This window comes from Euprymna scolopes, chromosome 3 (assembly GCF_053919585.1).
Source record: "Euprymna scolopes isolate OS-2025 chromosome 3, ASM5391958v1, whole genome shotgun sequence".
In the NCBI taxonomy this organism is placed as follows: Eukaryota; Metazoa; Mollusca; class Cephalopoda; order Sepiida; family Sepiolidae; genus Euprymna; species Euprymna scolopes.
The window spans coordinates 90964233-90982831 of record NC_136484.1 but is presented as its reverse complement, the minus strand read 5'-3'; the positions used below and the strand labels follow the sequence as shown (position 1 = coordinate 90982831).

Below are 18599 nucleotides of genomic sequence, written 5' to 3'. Positions count from 1 at the left end.
AACTATTTGTGTTACAATATTAATTAAGTACATTTACCACTATTAGTGTTACAATAGTGATTAAATATGTCTATCACTAATACAGGGTGACCCCCCCCCCAAAAAAAACAGAGGATATTAAATTGTTTTTCTGAGTATTTGACAGTCAACGGAGAAAAAAAGGCCAAAGACCCTAGTTTTTTGATGTGACGTTTTGAATATAATAAACTAGTTAAACCAAAGTTTCATTTCATTCGGACGAAACACTAAGAAGCGGGGCCTAATTAGAGTTGGGGCCCGTTTTTTTTTGGTCACGCTGTAGTGCTACAGGATTGGTTAAATACATTTACTAATATTGGTGCTACAAGATTTATTAAATACATATATTACTAATAGTGCCACAAGATTGATTAAATACATCTTCCAATAGTGCTATAGAATTGATTAAATACATCTATCAATATTAGTATAACAAGATTAATTAAATACATATACTACTATTGGTGTTGCAAGATTAAATACATATAACTGTTTATTCCTGTTGCTAGATTGATTAAATATATTTATTATTTCGTGTGAGGAGATATAATGAAACAAAAAATGTTTTGTATTTAAAATATATATAAAAAAAAATACCATTTGGTAATTAATGAAATATTTGAATCACATTGGTATTTCGAACACATTTTATCTGCACACCTTTTGAGAAAATCAAAGGAAATAAGTGCAATTCAAATGTCTGTGCGGTTACAACGTTGCGTTGGGAAGTTGTAACAATTATGGGAAGAATCAAAATACATCTTCTCAAGCATAATACAATATAATAAAGTTGTCTATTAAAAATTAAAAACGTTTTCCATGAGAAAATATTTATAAATCTGTCAGCATAGTCAGGTGATACAAAATGGCGTCTAGATGAATGATATGCAGTTGGCATGCCTGGGAAAACAGCAGTATGGGAAATATCCAGATTTTGTTTTAGCTTGAGAGATTATCTGTTTTTTAATTGGATGAATATACCAGTTTGCATTAAAATAGCTTTTGCAGTGAATAAGCATTCAATCAAATTATGTGGTAGCAAGAAAAACGTGTTTGGTAAAAACTCTTATAAAATGAAACGTGAAAGTAGATGTATTGTAATTACTATGAAGTTGCGGTGTGTGTGTGTGGGTATGTGTGTGTGTGTGTGTATATATATATATATATATATATATATATATATATATATATATATATTTTTCTTCAAAACTCCGCGGATTAAGGACTATCCATTTATCTAGTGTTTCCTTTTCAGATTAAATATGTTTTTAACTCATTTCAAAGTGTTTTTTAACATATTTTATTAACTGTTTGCTCATATATATATATATATATATATATATATATATATATATATCTGTGTATATATTTATGCATATATATATATATGTATATATGTACATATATATATATATATATATGTATATACGTACGTATATGTATATATGTATATATATATGTATATATATACATATATATATATATATATGTATATACGTACGTATATGTATATATGTATATATATATGTGTATATATGCGTATATATGTATATATGTATGTGCATTTGGATTTTTAATCCGGCAGGGGGATGTGATGCGTCTAGTATGTTAGGTATAAGTTAGTGTTAAGTTCATGCTTGCATGCCTTCTCGTTTCCAGCTAACACCGCTGGCTAACCTCGTTGTGAAAAGGGAGCAGCTATGCATAAGTCTTCCCTGCCAGACGGTAACTGGATGCCTTTCAGCCCATCTCGGAGTAGTAGAGGACCCCAGAGGTAGTGTGTTATGGCCCACCAATGTGTGAACATTCCCTGGCACACTACCAACCCCTACCCCACTGTCTTGTGGGTGCCCTTGGTTGGGCGAAGACTAGGGGAACAAACCACAAAATCAACCACTGCCTTATGGGCCTTATCACAAAAGGCTAAGAGATGGGAACTCTGACTTCAAATCCTACTGCTGCCTTGCAGTTTTCCTTAAAAGGCTATTGAACCTCATCCAGAAAGAAAAGGTGCAGTAGCGGACAAAATAGGGCGACTGTGTACCTCACTAAAATTACTTTCATCCAGAAGCTGCAGCCTCCTTTGTTGCCAGTTGTCGAAGGTTCGTTCCACTGGACATGAGCATTGGAGGTTCAGAGGGTGTCTATCTGATGCGCAGCAGATACTGCACCTAAACTGCTCAAGCAATTTGGAGCCGAGGTGGGAAGTCCTGTAGCGATGGAGTGAGACTACGTCAATACCGAGGGATAAAGCACTGAGGCCCCAACTAGTCATCGTCAAGACTGACGGACTGCATGATGATGATGATGATGATGATATATATGTGTAAAATAAATATATATATGTATGTGTGTGTATATATATATATATATATATGTATATATATGTATATATATATGTGTGTGTATATATATATACTAGCAAAAGTACCCGTCGTTTACTGGGTTCAAAAACAGCCTACAGAAAATGGACTCTGATTTATGAAAGTATGATAGGTTATGAAAAGGAAGGGCTGTAAAGAGAAAGCTTCGAATTTGGGGATATCAAAACCAAAGCAAAATATGATGAAAGTAAAAATAAAATAGATAAACCCCATAATTTATTATACTATACCTGTTCACACTGAAACACTTATCACAATATTCTGTGGATCTATATTAAAAAACCTTGTTAAACTTTATGACATATTTCCATTCTATAGAGGTCAGGTGCGAACGAACACCCCATAATTTTATTATACCATATTTCTTCAAACTAAAACATAATTATCAAAGTATATTTACGCAGATAGATATGAAAAGTCTTTATTAAAGTTTGTGCCTATTTTCATTCTATGGAGGCCAGGCGTGAACGCAGACCCCACAATTTTATTATACCATCCCTATTTAAGTTAAAACATACTTATTAAAGTATTATCATGTACACTTGTAAATGTTTTTTTTTTAAATTTTTTATTTCCATACTTTGTGGACCAGGCACGTATGCAGACCCCACAATTTTAATGAATCATCATTACGCCAGATCAAACATACCCATTCCTGTGTCTCGATACATCTTCTATCATTATATGTGATCAGTTTTCTATAATAGTCAACCATATAGGAGCCTAATCGTGACCAGACACACACACAGACGTTCAGCTTTATATTATAGATATATACATATATATATACATATATATGCATACATATATATGTATATATATATATGTATATATATGTATATATATAAACATATATATGTATATATATATGTATATATATGTATATATATAAACATATATATATATGTATATATATGTATATATATAAACATATATATATATATATATGTATATATATATATATATATATATATATATATGAATATATATATATTGAAATTAAAAAAATTCTTATATAATAAATTTTTAGTATCGATTATAACTATATGGAAATGTTATATCAATATGTAAAATAAGGCTTGAATAGCTTTTCTGTTAAATCAAATATCATATCACATGTTCCAAATATTCGTCAAAATTTTTTTGGCTTTATGTGATTATACCCAATACTTCCTTTCTTTTTAAAGTTAAAACATTCAAATTTTTCTGATGAGTCAAAGTCAGTATTGGCATAATAATAACCGATTGGTTATGCGTTACGAAACAGGTGTTGTAAAAAATTTGGAAATATTGACATGTTGAAAGAAATAAATTGTTAGATGTATGAAATCTTGAAATTTGGAATATAGCTGTTTTGTCATCCATTTATACATATGGCAACACTTCAAACGCATTAAACGACCAAGTCTCTCTTATTCTCTCTCCTCTGATCTTAATCACATGGTGTAATGGAGACAGTTGGTTAATTTTAATGCATTTAAGACCAAGCTTCTATTTTTCCATCATGAATGCTCTGATCACCATCTGGCATCAATCGGAATGAATGGCTCTTGTCTTGTCAGTAGATATCTCATTGCTGATGCAATTCTCTACCTGTATAAGAGCTAAGTACGTCCAAAGATGGAGTACTGTTGTTGCATCTGGGCAGGAGCTGCTAGAAGCAGCTTATCCTGCTTTGACCAAGTTCAAAATAGACTTTGTAGTCTAGTGGGGGATGCCCTTTTCTCTTCCCTGCAACCTCTTTCCCACAGAAGAGATGTTGCGAGCCTATCTCTGCTTTATCGTTATTTTCATGGAAAAACACTCGTCTAGCTGAAACCACTATCAATAATTTACCCCACTCTTTATCTGTGCCTAGACCTAAATGTAGATTTCATGAACAAAGTTCCTTTCTTAGCACTGTACGCCTGTAGAACTTTGTTCCACTTTCCTGCTTTCCAACTGACTACAATATGGTTATCTTCAAGTTCAACATGAACAAATTCTTGATGAGCCATCCTCTTAAGTAATCCAATTTACTAAATTTACAATACTAACAATGACTACGACATGTTCTCCTTGACCATTGTACACTCATTAACCCTTATCCTCGAATAGCCTCCGGGTCGTGATAAATGGTGACACCATTGTAATATATATATATATATATATATATATATATATATATATATATATATATATACTAGAAGAATACTTTTTCCAGAGCAGGTAAAAGTAATCCACTGAACAGAACAATTTTGCATCACTTTTATGCCTCTTTACAGATTAAAATTAAGGTAGACTGCTACTAAGCCTTATGTCTAGGATCCTTATGGTACTGTTTCCCCTTACAAAACTGGATTATCATAAATGTCCACTCTGGCTTGACCAGCACCTGACGTAAACAACCAGAATATGCCGAGCACCGATCAAAATAAAATAACATTAGGAAATAGAAAATAACTTTTATTGGATACGAATTACAATTTTTATAAACTGAAAAAACAATAAAATATAACAGCAAACCACCATAAGTTTCATGAATAAATATTGTTTTATTTTTTGTCTATATAAGTAAAAACATTTTTTTAGCATGATTAAAAACTAAATTTTTCTTTTGTATTTGGGTTTAGGTCCTTCAATTGATAATATTCACACTTTAGATTTTTTTTAGTTGCCATGTCGTGTGTCCGCAGGTAAATGATCTTGAGGATATATCACTTGCTCCGACTTCTGTAATAATTTGTCCAGCATAGTTAGATTCCCTGTCGTGTGCTACATTATTCTAATGGATTAAAATAAAAATCTAAATCTTTTTTCTTCCAATTTATTAAAAGTCATCTGCTTGACTTTTTATTGCTTAATATATTCAGTTACCGGTTGAGCCCTAGCTGACATTTATGAAAATCTGGTTCGTGAGGTACACCAGTACAATCATTATTCCAATTTAGATCAAAATCCATTACATAATTTTGATTAATTAAAAAAATTGTATAAAATTTAAAGCTCAAGAAGTCTTAAAAAGAAACTTAAATTCAGGGAATCTTGCTTAATTAGTTACTTATGAAAATCTGAAATATTTGTATTTTCAAATGGTAAATTGTGCTCATATTTTGCCTTGGAAAAAAAAAAACCTTTAAAATACTTCAAAGAAACTGATATTTGGGGAATATTTATTAATTTGTGTTGAATACCTATTATTAAAATTTCACAAAAATTAGAGTTGTCTGAATTCTCACAAAGGGTTTCTGCAATCTCTTTGCTCTCATTGGATAAAACTAAACTAAATGTAACTTACATTACCCGCCCTTATGCTTCGCACTTATGTTCCAAAATTCATAATTATCAATTAATTAGTTTAAGAGTGAATTCTCTACATGAAAATATATGAACACATACCCATGCCTCACTTTATATGAATAGGATAATCACTTGTAGAAAGACTGTTATCTGAAATTGATTAAGGTGCATTGTCTCGCCTTCCTTCAAGCCAAAATATCATCTGACGTTTCTTTATTATGTTTTACATTTTACAAAAGTCATTTTTTTTTTTTTTAAGTAAAACCAAATTGGTTGGGAGTAATGAAATACTTCCGAAATCCATTTTACTGTAAATAATTTTTGGACAATCTCACAAAAAACTACAATTTGTTTTTTTGGGCTTTGGTATAGACTGAATTTATTAAATGGTTAAAAAATCATAACTTATTTTAATAAGGTATATTTATAAAATTTCTAGAAGCATATCCATCCCATGACAGGTAAAATTAATTTCCCGAACAGAACAAGTCTGCCCCTTATGAAGATTGAAAGCAAGATATAATGCTACTAAACTTTATGTCTAGAATTTTATTCCAAAATTTAAATTCAGCAAATTTTGTTTAATTGGTATCTAACGACTATGGATCAAATTTAATGCAATTCTGAAAGATTTGAATTGAAATTATACCTATATTATCCCCCCACCCCCCGAAAAAAAAATTAATTTCTCTTAAAAACTGGAATTTAGGGAATATTTATTATTTGATGTTTTTTTTTTTGTTTTTTTTTACACAGTGATCACCACTTATCAAGGCCTGGAAGCCACTCAGGGATAAGGGTTATTGCAAGTACATCACGTTAGTGAGGAGATTTTATGAAGTGTTTAATTAGGGGGGCGGTTCATTAGGAATTTGTTAACATTAGACTTGAAGACATCCAAGTTGTAGTCCGGAGGGAAGCAGGCAGACGGAACAGAGTTCCACAGGCGTGCAGTTCTAAGAAAGAAGCTTTGCTCATGAAATCCACGTTTTGATTTAGGCACAGATATAGAGTGGGGGAAATTTTTCCCAGTGGATTCAGCTAGACGGGTGTTTTTCGTGAAAGATTGGCGAGGGGGGACCAGGGATTGGAGTTCAGACGAGCACCTGCCATGAAAATAACGATAAAACAAGGATAGGCTCGCAACGTCTCTTCTGTGGGAGAGGGGTTGCAGGGTAGAGAAAAGGGCATCCCCCACTATGTGTAATACCTATTGTTAATATTTCACAAAAAATCGCAGGTATCTGAATTTTCACTTTATATATAAGTGGCCTGATAAGGCCACAGGTGAGACAACCGAAGCAGCAAAACTGAAGCTGGCCTGCAGGACACTATATATGCAAATGTAGGCAAATTTTGGCATATTTTATTGGTTTGAAAATATAAGTTCTTTTTTACCAATTGTCATAAAATTTTAACCACAGAATAGTATTATAATCTGCAAAAAGCCTGCATATTTTCATGTAGTTTTGTCCCATAGAACCAAAGATATGAGCATTTTAATATTGAATTTGGTTACCAGTATAGATATAAACATATATAGAAATAATACCTTCTTTTGGCAATTTTATGTTTCAAATCTCAGCGACTATTGAAAAAAATATAAAAAATGAAGGCTCGTTGGAAAGGTAATGACCTGAATTGTGTAATGGGCTATATATATTTGTTCTTAATGTCGCACATTAAGGGAATCATCCATCATCCCGAGCCTATTTTTGGCACATTTTTACAGCCATAAAATGTTTCAATCATAGTCATTTTTTTCCTAGTTTTGCATATAAATTACAAAATATCTTATATTTCCCCAAAGCCTTGATAAAGGGGAGATTAAAAATTGCTGCTATGGTTTCAAATGATCTGAAATAACTGCAAGGGAAGACTTGATTCCAAATATTGTTCGTATGTTATATCTCCTCTCTTTGGTTTTCATACATAAATTAAATTCCACAGTGTACAAGGATTATTTGATACTGGAGATATTCATAATCGTATCCTTTTTCGAAAAGAGGGGAGATATAATATTGTAGAAACACACACACACACACACACACACACACACACACACACACACACACACACACACACACACACACACATAGCTGAGTAGAAACGTAACCTTTATTTCAAAGGTTAATAAAAACAAACAGATAACATATAAAGATAAAAGAAAAAACTGTGTATCTCTATGAAATATACTAAATGCTTTTTTTTTTCAGATAACACCTCATGATGCCATAGAGTGAAGAGTATCATTTATTTATTGTAAAAGAGTTTCTTAAATATGGTGAGTCCCTTGTAACAACACAGCATTCCTTCCGAAGTCACCTTTCATCATGATGATTTCATACCGGATTGAAAAACGAATTGCAGGTGGGTTTCCAACTTTAGATAAACATCATCGCTTTTAAACAAAAATAAATTAACAAATCCTGAGCATTCTGGGATTTCTACAGAGACAGAAAATATAGCAGTTGTGGCATCTTCAATACAATTCAAGTCTCCCAGATCTTCTGCATGAAAACACGCATCTGCCTTTCACATGTCCATTCAAAGTATTTCCAGAATCGTTCACAGATCCTTCCATATGCATCTCTACAAGATGCTGTTTGGAGTTAAGCATGAAACTCTGCTTCAGGAAATTTTTCAGAACATTCTCTGAACAGCTATTCTGATCTGCAGTGATAACATATACCTTCATTTATTAAGAATTATTAATAAACATAACTTTTGATACTGGTCAATCAATAACCTTCATACACTTCATGAACGACTATTCCACAATATAAAAAATGTTATAGTAATAAGCTATTTCTGTATGTGCAGAGTTGTTGGACTGAGATTAAATTGGTTAAGTGTGAGCCAATCAGCCGGCTCAGTAGAGTGATCTAGCAAGACATCAGCGTGATAGCAACCGATTTTTCCTACATCCAGTCTTCAGATAAAAATTGCCTTTTCTTTCCGTTCATCATCATTATTGTCTACAATTTGTCACCTGTCAGCCATAATTAAAATGGTGGCCAAAACAACAGCAGCAACATAAAAAAAAAAATCAACAACTCTTAGTAAATCAAAATATAACATTTCGACCAATGTTGTCATTGTCATCGTCGTCATTACCACCACCACCACCACCACCACTACCTTATGGTAATGACTCATCCTTTCCTGCTGGTTCAGTGAATCATGAATTTGTACGCATTAACTCTTTTCTAAATCATCAAGAAGTTGTTTTTTTTCTAACGTGCATATATTTACTTCTTTAAAAATAAATTCCACCTTCATATTTTGTTAAACATACGAGTTTTTTTTATTCCTTTTGTTATTTTTGTTATTTTATTCATTTATGTATTTATTTTTTTTATTCATTTATGTATTTATTTTTTTTATTCATTTATGTATTTATTTTTTTTATTCATTTATGTATTTATTTTTTTTATTCATTTATATATTTATTTTTTTGCATTGGACGATTAGGCAATCATTTGTCTGTACCTCCAGATCTGCTACAAACTGCTGCTCTGAGGTTATTGCAATAGGTGATATATCATGTATCCTAACGTACAGCTTAAATCTTTAAAATCATCTGATAATTCATTTTTGTTTGTATTATTTGGATTCTTCAGACTACTGTTCTCATCTCATGTCGAACTCGAAAATTTGGATGGAATTTCGAATGAAAACTTTTATATACTTCACATGGGTAGTATGCCTTCATTCCATCTGCCATGACTGGAAAGAGATCCTAAGCAATTCGCAATTGTATTTTTCAGTCACCCACACTGAGAATTTAACCTTCTCCTGCACTTAGAAAGTTTTGCTCCTGAAGGCTGGTGGAGTGAGAGCACACTACCCCCATGAAGTAAATAAAAGCTTCCATTCAAAATTCCATCCAAATTCCCAAATTGGACAGAAACATTCCCAAGTTTGACAAGATATCTAAAGAAGGTCGGAGGTTACATCGACCAAAATGTTGTGAAAATAACAATCAAGATGAGAACAGTAGTTCAAAGAATTCAAATAATCTGAATAACCAATCCTCATCTCAAAAATTTAGTAACGTGATATCATTTTTGTTTCTTTGTCCTTAAACTAAAATAAAGTTCATGTTTATTGCAGCATATTTCTTTGTGCACTTTGAACATTATCTTCAAATCTATATATAAAGTAACAGCATTCATGTGTGTGTCTGTGTGTACAACTCTCCTACAGCACAAACCACTGGGCCGATAATGACCAAACCTGGCATGAGGATGGTCCCCATCTAGGGATGGTGCACACCATTTTTCAAGGTCACGGTCAAAGGTCAAGGTCATAGCCTATGTATATGTACTCTCCTACAGCTCACACCACTGGAGCGATCATGACCAAAACTGACATGATGATGGTCTCTGATCTAAAGATGGTACATACCATTTTTCAAGGTTTCAAATGTTAAGGTCGGATATTTGCTGTACGCTCAGGTACCCACTTTAGTACTAAATATTGACATAGGTATGTTTGCTAGTTATTGTTGTTTGTCCATCATGTTGATGAAGCTCATCTGATCATCCTGGAGAGAAGGTCATTCATCATCAGTGAGTGCATAGATGTCTGATAAACCCAATCTGCACTTGGAAAGTTTTGCTGCAGTGAGGACAGGAAATGGTGGCAGGTGCCAAAGGCTTCAAAGCATTGTTCTTTCTGTCCTACCTGCACTTCTCTGCAGCAGCTTTCCTGCTACTTTCATATTTGCAGGCAACGTCATGGGTAGCAACCTGTCACTTGGTCTTATCTGAAGCTGTTTGCTCCCATAATGACAAGTTAACATTGATACCTTTAGAGTGTTTGTAAACTGTTTCCTCTGGCTGTCATGGGAGCGCTTGCCATGCTGGAGATCATCAAATATAAGTTTCTTGGGCATTCTGTAGTTTCACATGTGGGCCAGCTTAATGGAGCTGGGCTTTGATCAGGATGGTAGGGATGCTTGGGAGCCTAGCATGCGTAAGAACTTCTGTATCTGGTCCTTTCCTGCCAGTTTATATCAAGTAGTTTCCTCAGTCTTGTAGTGTGGAAGCGATTTAGTTTCTGATGTGACATTGGGAGACAGTCCATGACTCACATCCATAAAGCAGGGTGGTGAGTACAACAGTTTTGTAGGCCTTGATCTTTGTCATGGAGATAATGCCTCTTCTGTCCCATACATATCCCATAGAAAGTCCATGAAAAAAAGCAGATGTTGTGTCCAGCCATGAAAAAGAGAAAGAGTAGTAAGCAAAGCTCTCAGGAAGCATTAGTAGAAGCGATTAAACGTTCAAACGTATCAAAAAATGGTCTAACGAAATGATAATATAATTAAGCAATACTCTCAACATGAACTTGACTCTCTCTTTTCTTTCACCACTTCAACTTTTTCAGTGCTGAAGCAATCATTTATGATTGATACAATTTACCAGCAATGGGACTTAATTTATCCTTATTGTCAGTGTGTGATCAAATAAATTCTTCAATTTCTAAAACACAGTGTTGTGGAATTCATTCGTTTTTATTCTTCAGATGACATGCTTTTCTTTCAGCTCTACAAAACAAACAGTTATCTAAAAAAATTATTTGCTTCCCCACGAAAGCAAATTGGACACAAGGTCGTTTTTAATGTGGGGGAAAATCTGTTCCCCTAAAGAAGGGGACCCTCTGGCAGTATTCTCAAAAAATAGTAATTGTTTCAGTATGAAGTTGACTGAGGACCAATTAGTGAAGCATCAAAAGTCCCGGCCCGAAGGCGAGTTAGCTAAGATATTCACAACAGAAATGATTCTGTCAAAAAATTTGAATGACATAAAATGTTCAAATTTAAGGAGTTTTCCATGTGTAAAGAAAGTGTTAAGAAAATTTTACATTGTGGCATATTATGCTGCCAAAACCATTTATGATAATAAAATGATTTTTAAAAATTTATTTAAATTTTACCACCATATATTTTCTGGCTAAACTATTTAACAATTACTTTAATAGAATGTGCTCTGATGGCCTCATAGCATTGTCCCCTAAACATAAATACTCATGACTAACCCAACAAGCAGCAAAATCCCACTCCTTCATTGCTAAGGTTTTTAGATGCTGGAAAGCCTTTTAATCTAATAGCTTCTTCGTCTGGACTGCTAGATTTTGGAATTCCCCCTTGCTTCCTGTTTTCCTGACTCTACTAACTTGCAGAAGTTTAAATGTAATGTGAATCGACATCTCACTGCCCAACCCCCCACATTTCCCTATTAGACACAATTCCAAATAGTAGCCCTTTACGTTCAGGTAGCAATATGCCTTGTTTGACTTGAAAAGTAATATAAAAAAACTTATTTGGATTATTCAGACTGCTGTTCTCATTTGGAATGTTATTCACACAACGTTTCAGTCAATATAACCTCCGACCTTCTTCAGGTGTATCTCGTCGAATCTGAAAATCTGCACAAAATTTCAAAGGGAAACCCTTTATTTAATCCACAGAATTAACATGTTCTTGTACCATCAATCATGACTGGGAAGAAGTTCTAAATAATTCGCAATTGTATTTTAGGTGTAGCCGTTACTAAGGAGTAAACCTTCAACCTCAAGAAGAGTGTAACTTTTACAACTGAATTTTATCAAGTACTTTATCCACTGTTCTATGGGGCCTTATGGATAGAAAGATTCCCGAATCTGACAAGATATACCTGAAGAAAGTTAGAGGTTACATCGACTGAAACGTTATACAAAAAACATTTAAGATAGGATCAGTAGTCCGAAGAATCTAAATAATACAAATAGCCAATTCTCATCTCAAAAATTCAAAACCATCAAAAATTAGGATTAATATATTGAAATGTCTAATGCTATATTCTTTGTTTTAACTGTTGAATATTTGATTTCTTGTCACCATTTTTTATTGTCATATTCATGACTGGTATAGATGATGACTATGGACAATAGATACTTTTCTGGGATATTAATTCATCTTCCACACGTTGATTAGGATTTTTTTATCATCGTTTCTGTCTAGGTGGCAGCACAGTAATATCTCTGGCTTAGTATTTGTCAACCTTCTTTACTCTTTAACAATTGGATTCAATTTTCTTTTATCTTTTACGGCTTAGATTTCTTAAAGTTTACATTTCTAAATATTTTTTGTTGATAAGTACAGGGTGACCCCCCCCCCCCAAAAAAAAAAAGCAAAATGGAGGCCATCTAGAACATATGCTGTAGAACGGAGAAAAAAGGCCAAAGACCCTAGTGTTTTGATGTGATGTTTTGAATATAATAAACTAGTTATGACCAAAGTTTCATTTCATTCGGACAAAACACTAAGAAACAGTGCCTAATTAGAGTTGGGCCCGTATTTTTTGGCCATCCTGTATAATTGGTTTGAAATAACTGTAGGAGCATGTCATGATTGTCTGACCTGTTTTCTTGGAATTTGTGATGAAGAAAATTGGAAAGTCTGCAATCAACACTTGTGTTTAGCAATTAACGCTCTACTAATATTTGTTATGCTGATGACACCAGGTTCGTTCCTGCGGTCTTTAATCAGTTGAAGCTGTCTACTTTAGAGAAAGCCGATTTAGAGAAATGGGAACAAAAGTGAACCCAACAAATGTAAAATCTTGTCGTCTTATGGAGACAACAAAACTATTGAAAAGACTAATGAAGATTTTGTGTTTCTTGGGTTCTCATATGACAGCAGAAGAATAGAAATAGCTTCTTGAAGGGAATGTTTAAAAGAAGAAATGTATAGCATATCAATTCCTCTTATAATGCGTTAATCGCTCCTGTTATTGTATATACAAGTGAAGTATGAACTATACTGATGGAGCAGGAGAGAAGACTCATTGTATTTTCAATTAAATGTTTAAGATTTATTTTTGGAGTAACTTTTCGAAGTAGACAAAGAGGCTTACTATTAAAAGATCCATCAACAATGTTAATCAAAAAAAAAAAAAAAAAAAAAAAGAGATTAACATAGATTGGTGGTTCTTGGCTACCAGACTCCATCTATATGAAGAAATCATCTCAAGAAGATATAAATCAAGAAAGATCAAGAAGACAACAATTCAAAAGATGGGGTGAACAGATAAGGATTGAGATTAGCATGCCACTCCTGAAAGGCTAATTCAACACTGTGATCAGTTGTGGGATTTTGTTTTCAAGCATGTAGCGAAGGTCTCTGAAGAATTCACATAAGTCAAGATAAGTAAAGATAAATCCATATGAATCCACTTGATTCCATTGTTGGTATTGGATTGCCTGAGTCTTTCTAAAATCAGGTACATACAAGAGGAACCATATGAAGGTTGCTGTCTTGATTCGAACTTGGTATGCTCACATCATCAGTCTACTTCACCAGTGCCTTCTGAAAAAAATGTACAAAAATAATGGATTGAAATATTCAAATTTAATACTTTTAAATATCTGACTGGTTTATTGTAACTGAATAAAACATTTGTAGGTTTATTTTTTTTGGGGGGGGGGTAAGCACATAAGAAACATTATTTTAAATTTGAATGAAATGAGAGGCAATTTTAATTTCAAAGCAATTTGAAAACTGGTTTAGTAAATCGAGTAACAAATTCACATTCAATTTGCATTATTTAGATTACTGTTCTCATCTTGAATGTTAATCACACTTGATCAATGTTACTTCTGACCTTCTTCAGGTTAATCTTGTCCAACTCGAGAAACTTTCAATCAAACTCAGTATCAATCTGCATGTAATTTCAAAGAGAATCCTTTATTTAATCCACACTTTCGTTCCCTTATTTATGATCGGATAGAAGTCTAAAGTAATTTGCAATTATATTTTTTGTATCGGCCACACTAGTACTTGTGCAGAATTCTAGTTTGAATTTTGTGAACCTTAAACCTATTCTTGTTTTTAGATGTACAATCTAACTAATTATCACTACAGATCTCTACTTAAATTGACAACACTATTTTCTTTAATTGCAGATTTGGAAACTATCAGTTATTTTGAGTTCAGCGTGGTTTGGCAGTTCCTCCTGAAGACACTGACACCCGAGCAACATTTGCAAATTTGCTGATGATATGATCAATTTACTGAGAGAAACATTTGATGAATGAATAATTTCATGAAATAGACCTGATAACTGGCCACCTCGTTCATGTGATTTAACCCCATTAGACTATTTTCTTTGGGGATATGTAAAGTCACATGTCTAAGCTTATAAACTAGACACAATAGACCACTTAGAAGACAGCATTCGGCATCTTATTACCGAAATACAGACTAATTTAATCGTAGAGTTTGTGAAAATTGAACATCTGTATTACACCATATACATGTGAGCTGCAGGATCATATGCCCGAAATTGTATTTAAATTATAAATGCTAAACATTAATCTTTAGAATAAACTACATATTTGTATAATAAAAGTATTTTTCTGCGATTTATTTTGAAGTTTGTTGACTCTAAATAAAACACTATTTATTATTATCATTTACTCACTAGGAGTAGTCACACAGGCCATCATCAAAGATTTTTCTTTGAGAACAACTTGTGGTGTTCTCTGGAGTCTGAATGACAACAACTCTCCCAAGAATTTCAGTACACTCCACCTCTTTCGATAACCTTTGCAAAAACATTTGCGTTATCATTGATTTCTCGTTGGTCTTCACTGGAATTTGGATGGGAATAAACTTCCTCAAGGTCCCAGTCCTCTTTGCACTCATCCAGCGGAGGTCTGGTTAGTGCTTTCTCTGCTCGGGTTTTCTATACTCCTTATTCCCAAATTCGGCAGAAAGATTCCAGTTCAAAAGGAAACACTTGAAGAAGGTCGTCGGTGGTTCAATTCGAACTCAAGATGAGAATGATAGTCTGAATAATCCAAATTATCAATCCTCATCTCATAAATTCAGAAACAAGTTCCTTTAAACTTGAATTTCACATTCGGTCATTGTTCAGAATATTAGAGAAGCATTTTCAGTTCTCTTCCCATCCAACGTTTAACGGTAAGCATAGAAAATAAAATAGGACAGCAAATCCTGATCAGTTTAATTATAGAAATTAATTTTTTACATGGACATTCTCTGAATGTTTTTTCTGCTTAAAAATAACTTGCATCTGTTAATTGTTCATTTGACTTTTAACCAGCAGAGCGTTACAGCTGTCGACTAAGAGAAGAGTCTATCAAGCATGTGTATGCAGTGTGATGTATGAAAATGAAATCTGACCAGTAATAGTTGAGGACATGTGTTGTATGGAAAAAATGATACGAGAATGATATGATGGATGTGTAATATTAGTCTTAAAGTACAGTATAGTGAAATGTGTGCAAAGCAGAAGACTCCGATGGTATGATCATGTTGAAAAAAAAATGGATTAGAGTTCTTGTGTTAGTAATGCGGGACAGTTGAACTGGTAGGGTCATCTCACAGGAGAAGGCCAAAGGAAACATAGGAGGTCAGAGATTTGAAGTCGCTTTCTACAAACCGTGCAATAACATATGTGAGACAGGAGTCAAACGAATGAAAATAATGATACAGAAGATGCAAAAAAAAAGAACCTTTTTTTTTTTTTAATTTTGATCACAGATGTGTATTTTGAAGTTAAATCGAAATTGTTTTTGAATTGAAAATGATGGGGTAGTTTTGTAATTCAAATGAGACAGTAAATGACAATGTTATTTTCAAAGCAATTCGAAAACTGATTTATTAACTTGAGCAACAAGTTTAACAATAGCTCAAAATATTAAAAAGAATTTCCAGTTATCTTCCCATCCAATGCTTGACAATGAGCATAGAAAATGAAATAAACGGCAAATCCTTAATTATAGAAATTAAATAGGAGTTAGTCAAATCTTTTGAAAGCATTTATTTCGTAAGGTTAAATTTGAAAAATTTAGAAAACCCGTGTAATGCTGTATTACATAAAAAATTTTTTTAATTGTTTTTTTTTTTTTTTCTGGCACCCACCTTAATGATAAAATAAGACTTTTTAATTTTTTTGTCCTTTTGTTCCTCATGTTGTTGATCTTAGAAGAGAAAAATTGGACAACCGATTTTGTTGACGATTCTATTAAAGTCAAATCAGACGCGCGACCCATGGTTGACGGGAAAATTGAATAAAAGAAGTTAGTCACATCTTTTGAAAAAAAAAATTTTTTATTAGCTTAAATTTTAAAACTTTAGACAATCGAGAAAAACGAGATTGGACGTGCAATTTTTCTATTATAGGGGCCACCACTTTTAGACTGAGCGCCAATAAAAAAGCGTGAAAAAAAGAAGAAAAAATAAAAATTGTCAAGTATTCTATGATTAGGATGCAGGCCACCGAAAATCTCAGGAAAAAAAAAACAATGTTTTAATAAAGAATTATACAGTACTACTCGTTTTTCTAAAATTTTCAAATTTAACCTTACGAAATAATGCTTTCAAATAATGTAACTAATTCTTATTCAATTTTCGTGACAACCACGTTGCACGCATCTGATTGCTCATAGATCAACATATTAGAAAGCTTTTTCAGTTCTTTTCCCATCTAGCGTTTGAACAATGAGATTAGAAAATGAAATAGGACAGCAAATCTTTAATTAGACACATAATTTTTACATACATTCTCTGAATGTTTTTTTGTTTAAAAATAACTCACATCTGTTAATCATTTATTTGCTTGTTTGTCTCTTTTTATTTCTTCTGTTAACATTCTTTATTTCTATTTTTTTTTAAATAATGGTTGATTTCAGAAAGAAACACTTGTTTACTGGACTCATGTGGGACATGATTCATTTTGTCAATTTGGGTTAGATGGTTGGACACCGTTGAAATAGTAACATCAAGTGACATTACACTGACACATTGGCACGGTTTTATTTAACAACCAGACCATATCTCGTGTGTGTGTGTGTGTGTGTTTGTGTGTGTATGTGTATGTATATATATATATATCTTTGTGTGTGTGTGTGTGTGTGTGTGTGTGTGTGTGTGTGTGTGTGTGTGTGTGTGTACTAGCAGGTCGCTCGGCGTTGCTCGGTCGTAAAATACACATAAATATAATATTTTAATTCATACAGAAACTAAGACATGTGCATGCGATATTGTTTTTTCTAAACAATCCACTTCTTGTAAGTAAAAAAAAAAAAAAATACTCGAGCTGAGATCGAAACCAAAATCTAAAGTCGGTGAGTCAAGTACGATAATCATTAGGCCAGCTTGGTACGATCTTTAAAAAAAGTGTTATATGAACGATTCACGCATGTGCATTTGTGAAAATCCGATGACCCCCCCCACCCCACGTACCAATTTTTAAATTTTTACTCCATAGCAGCCTTTTTTCCGGATGAAAACCGATTAAAAAGTCTTCCATATATATAATATTTCAAGTCTGTAGATCAAAAATTCGTTGAGTATATAGGTTGAGAATCATGCATACACATTCTCACTTATATATGCACTCGTGAGCAAAAAAAAAAAACGGACCAAACAAATTTTATACATTTTATCGCACTAAAAACTATATTGAACAAAGAACAATTGAACAAGGAAACTTAAACGAGACTAATAACACAGAACAAGACATTTACTTTAATAAATGTTAAGGATGGAATCGCATTTCCTTTTGATTTCTTTAAAAGATCAATCCTTTTAGACATGATCTCAACCAAAGTGGAAAACTCTGAAGAGGAGATGCTATTCCATTCGCTTTGCACAGCTTCCCATAGTTTGTCATTGTTCGAAAAAGTTCTTCCACCGAATGCACGAGATATGATGGACCAAATATGCTCGATTGGGTTTAAATCGGGGCTTTGACCTGGCCAAAATATCACATTAATTGAATTATCAGAAAACCACTTTTCTGTGACTTTAGCAGTTATTATGTTGAAAAATAATGTTCTGAGATATTCCCAACTTCTGGATACTTGGTAACAGTCCTGTTTCTAATATTCGAATGTATTCCT

The 18599-nt window shown here is 33.1% G+C and overlaps 2 long non-coding RNA genes across 2 annotated transcripts in view; one reads left to right on the top strand and one right to left on the bottom strand.

Annotated features, from left to right (window-relative positions):
• Positions 1-8080, top strand: part of LOC145257471 (uncharacterized) — a 134389-nt gene extending 126309 nt beyond the window's left edge. The window contains exon 2 of the long non-coding RNA XR_013864017.1: positions 7898-8080. This is a non-coding gene — a long non-coding RNA (uncharacterized LOC145257471). The remainder of the gene's footprint in view (positions 1-7897) is intronic.
• A 131-nt stretch (positions 8081-8211) lies between these two features.
• The window catches only part of LOC145257482 (uncharacterized), a 243982-nt gene continuing 233594 nt past the window's right edge, over positions 8212-18599 (bottom strand). Inside the window, exon 3 of the long non-coding RNA XR_013864019.1 lies at positions 8212-14037. This is a non-coding gene — a long non-coding RNA (uncharacterized LOC145257482). The remainder of the gene's footprint in view (positions 14038-18599) is intronic.